The 4688-nt window shown below is 46.4% G+C and overlaps 1 non-coding gene across 1 annotated transcript; it reads right to left on the bottom strand.

The window, feature by feature from the left end:
- Positions 1-362: 362 nt before the first annotated feature.
- LOC112089327 lies at positions 363-469 on the bottom strand. Its single transcript, XR_002900964.1, has one exon. It is a non-coding gene; the product is annotated as a small nucleolar RNA R71 (small nucleolar RNA).
- Positions 470-4688: the final 4219 nt, after the last annotated feature.

Raw genomic sequence — 4688 nt, 5'->3', positions numbered from 1 at the left:
TGTTCATCCGCCACCGCCCCAAATTCAGAGACAACATCCTCCAATCTGTGTTGGAGAGAATGACCGAGCTAATGCGCACCAATACCGAGCTGGGATTCAAGCTCCACCAGTTCAAAACAACAAGTTTGAAGTTAAAGCTTCCCTGCTCAATATGGTGCAAAACTCAAAGTTCCACGGTCTGGCTGGAGAAGACCAAGATAAATGGCGTCTCCGAAGATAGCTTCAAGCTATGCTTGTTCCCTTTCAGCCTTGGTGATAAAGCACACCAGTGGGAAAAGAATATACCGAGGGTTTCTATACAAACCTGGAAGCAGTGTAAACTGGCGTTCTTATCAAAGTTCTTTTCCACATCACGCACGGCTAAGCTCAGGAATCAGATCTCAAGTTTCACGCAGCACAATAACGAGAGCTTTAGTGAAGCTTGGGAACGGTTTAGAAGCTACACTAACCAATGCCCACACCACGGCTTCTCAGAGGCATCCCTCTTGAGTACTTTATACCGAGGTGCACTCCCCAAGATCAGAAACCAACTCTTTACAGCTTCAAATGGGAATTTTCTTGGAAAAGAGATCACTGCGGCAATGGAACTAGTTGAGAACCTAGCCATGTCCAATGACACGTATGGAGAGGACTTTGATAGAGCAAACCGTACAGAGGGATCTAGTGATGACCAGCGCATGAAAAAGGATATAAGAGAGCTTCAGAGTAAGCTTGACAAGGTTTTGATGGCGACTCAAAAGCCAATACACTTTGTAGGCGAGTTTGATGAGCAAGGGCCAAGTTTTGACAATGTCAATGAAGATGGTCTAACACAAGAGGAGCTGAATTACATAGGGAATCAGCAGAGGTATCAGCGGTTTAACAACTACAACAGTAACCCAAACCTCTCATACAGAAACCCGAATGTAGCTAACCCTCAAGACCAAGTGTACCCTGCTCAACAACAACAAAGCTATGCTCAAAAGGCTCCTTTCAGAATACCTTCCAGCCCAAGCAACAGTTCAGTGGGCAACAGCACGGCTACATTCAGCAGAATCAAGCGGCTCAGAGTAACAACTTCAACAACCAACCGCAGCAACACAAGTTTCCACCAGGGTTCCATCCGCAGCCGATGGGTAATCAACAACAGATTCAGGGAACGGGTCAGAATCAAATGGGGAACGACGTCTGTGGGATACTACAGCAACTGTTACAGGGCCAGCAAAGGGTTGAGAGCCAGCACGCGACAATGCAGCAAGATATCAGAGAGCTTAAGCAGAATCAAGCTTCTACATCATCAAGAGGCCCGGCTTTACCAGGTAAACCGGAGCCGAACCCTAAAGAGTATGTGAACGCCATCACATTGAGGAGTGGTAAGGAATTACAAACTCCAACGCCTAAGACAAAGCTCATTGAGGCCAATGAGCAATTAGAGGGGGAGGCAGCCTCAGACGATGCGTGTAAAGAAGCGGTCTTAGAGAAGGAACCGATCAAGGACAAAGGAAAAGAGGTGGAAAAGACAACCGAGCTTGAAAAGCCCTATGTTCCACCACCACCTTATCAACCCAAGATACCGTTCCCAGGGCGTTTCAAAAAGAAAATCCTATACAAGGCCAAGGCGGTCTTTGAGAAACACTTGGAGAACACGCAACTCACCTTACCCATTATAGATGTTTTCTTAGCTATACCCCAGCTTGGGAAGTTTCTAAAGGATGCGATCCTCAACGAGACAAAGGAGCTCCAGTCCAGGGTATGGTGATACTGAGCCATGAGTGCAGTGCCATAATACAAAGAAGATCAATACCAAGGAAGCTATCCGATCCGGGCAGCTTCACTTTGCCGTGTGCTTTAGGTCACCTGAAGTTCTCAAACTGTTTATGTGACCTTAGAGCTTCTGTGAGCTTAATGCCTTACACGGTGGCCAAGAGATTGGGATACAAAAGCTACAAGCCAGCCAAGATCTCTCTTGTATTAGCTGATAGATCGGTTAGATTACCGGTGGGGTTGCTTGAGGATCTACCTTTGAGGATCGGTGAGATAGAAATCCCCACGAACTTCATAGTTCTTGAGATGGACGAGGAACCATTAGACCCTATCATCTTGCGCCGACCGTTCTTAGCAACCGCAGGAGCCATAATAGATGTGAGAGGAGGAATGATTGAACTACACATCAGTTCCGAGACTATGAAGTTCAACGTGAAGGAAATGATGAAGAAACCGACCATTGGAGGTCAGGTTTTCTATGTGGAGGTAATGGAGGAGCTGGCTGATGAGCTCCTTGAAGATTTGAACGCAGAGGATCCGTTACAAGTGGTCTTAACGCGGGAACAAAGCGAGCACGGGTACTTGAACGAGGAAAGCGAGGTGTACAAGCGTCTTTTGGACCAACCGAGGGAACTTGGAGCTGAGGCGAGGTTTTTGGAGCTCCACACGAGCAGCCTCGACATTCTAGAAAGCGAGGAGTCAAAGGGAAAAGAAGAGACACCTCGGGATATCATGGCCGTGACAACTCATACCGAGGCCGATGGTAAACCGCGCGAGAATGAAACAAAGGACGAGGAAGCTGTTCCGGGCCAATGCAGCTTTGATGCCGATTGGAATGAGGCAGACGCACCCCCTGTTGAGCTCAAGCCTCTACCAACAGGGCTCAGGTATGCATTCTTAGGTCTAAACTCTACTTTTCCTGTGATCATAAACGATAACTTGCTTGAGCATGAGGAACGTGCATTACTTAGTGAAATAAGGAAATTCAGGAGAGCCATAGGGTATTCCTTGGCTGACATTAGAGGAATCTCTCCTGATATATGCACCCACAGGATCCTCCTAGAGGACCAAGCCATGTCCTCTATTGAGCACCAACGTCGACTTAATTCGAACCTCAAAGAGGTGGTTAAGAAGGAGATACTAAAGCTCCTTGAGGCAGTGATAATATATCCAATCTCTGACTCTCGGTGGGTATCTCCTGTACACGTTGTGCCCAAGAAAGGTGGGATCACGGTGGTGAAAAACGATAAGGATGAACTCATAGCCCAAAGAACTATAACCGGCCATCGCAGGTGCATTGACTATAGGAAATTGAATTCTGCATCAAGAAAAGATCATTTTCCTTTACCATTCATTGATCAAATGCTTGAACGGTTAGCTAATCATCCTTATTTTTGTTTTCTCGATGGATACTCGGGGTTCTTTCAAATACCTATAGACCCCCGAGATCAAGAGAAAACGACATTCACCTGCCCTTATAGCACTTATGCTTATAGAAGAATGCCATTCGGTTTGTGTAATGCACCGGCCACTTTTCAAAGATGTATGATGCATATTTTCTCTGATCAAAGATGTATGACGTATACGGCTCAAGAAAAGTATGCCACCACCGAGAAGAAATGCTTGCCATTGTGTTTGCATTTGACATATTCAAGAGTTATCTAGTGGGATCAAAGGTCACGGTTTACACAGATCACGCGGCCTTGAGGTACCTGATGTCTAAGAAGGACGCTAAGCCGAGGCTTTTGAGATGGGTCTTATTGCTCCAAGAATTTGACATGGAGATACTTGATAAGAAGGGCATTGAAAACGGAGCCGCAGATCACCTCTCATGGCTGAGGATTGAAGAACAGGTCCCTATAGATGATGCTTTACCCGAGGAACATCTCATGTTAGTCCGGTCTTACTTAGAGGTGGAGGAAGCCAATACGATCAAGGAAAGAAGCCTTCCATGGTTCGCGGATCTTGTGAACTACTTGTCTTGCGGATTAGAGCCACCAGACCTTGATACTTATCAGACGAAGAAGTTCTTTAGAGATATGATGAGGTATCTTTGGGATGAGCCGTATCTTTACGTGCTTAACAAGGACCATCTCTATAGGCGATGCTTGGCCGAAGAAGAGATCCATCCAGTGCTACAAGAATGCCACGGCTCATCGTATGGTGGTCATTTAGGTGCGTTCAAGACAGTTGCCAAGGTTCTACAGAGCGGTTTCTGGTGGCCGACCATGTTCAAAGACGCCCAGGAAGTGGTCTCGAGGTGTAAAGCTTGTCAAAGGCACGGAAACATATCCAAAAGGAATGAAATGCCCCAAAACCCAATCTTTGAAGTAGAAGTCTTCGACTGTTGGGGCATTGACTTCATGGGTCCCTTTGTAAGCTCATATGGGAATCAATATATCCTTGTAGCAGTGGATTATGTGAGTAAATGGGTTGAAGCGGTTGCATCTCCGACCAACGATTCAAAAGTGGTGGTAAAACTCTTCAAGAGTATCATCTTCCCACGGTTTGCAGTACCAAGAGTAGTCATCAGTGATGGGGGAAGCCATTTCATCAACAAGACTCTTGAGAGTCTTTTGAAGAAGCACGGAGTAAAGCACAAGGTGGCCACCCCTTATCATCCGCAAACCAGCAGCCAAGTGGAGGTTTCCAACCGTCAGATAAAGGCCCTTTTGGAAAGGACCGTGAACTCATCCAGGAAGGATTGGAGCACGAAACTTGACGATGCTCTGTGGGCTTACAAAACCGCCTACAAAACCCCCATTGGAACCTCACCGTTTAACTTGCTCTATGGGAAGAGCTGTCATCTACCGGTTGAGTTGGTATACAAAGCCTTGTGGGCAGTGAAACTTCTGAACTTTGACATCAAGACCACACAAGAGAAGAGGGTTTTACAGCTTCATGAGTTTGAGGAGATCCGGTTAGATGCTTTCGAGAGCTCTAAG

Source organism: Eutrema salsugineum, unplaced genomic scaffold, assembly GCF_000478725.1.
Source record: "Eutrema salsugineum unplaced genomic scaffold, Eutsalg1_0 scaffold_12, whole genome shotgun sequence".
In the NCBI taxonomy this organism is placed as follows: Eukaryota; Viridiplantae; Streptophyta; class Magnoliopsida; order Brassicales; family Brassicaceae; genus Eutrema; species Eutrema salsugineum.
The sequence above is the reverse complement of the archived record's forward strand: the minus strand, read 5'-3'. Positions and strand labels throughout refer to the sequence as shown.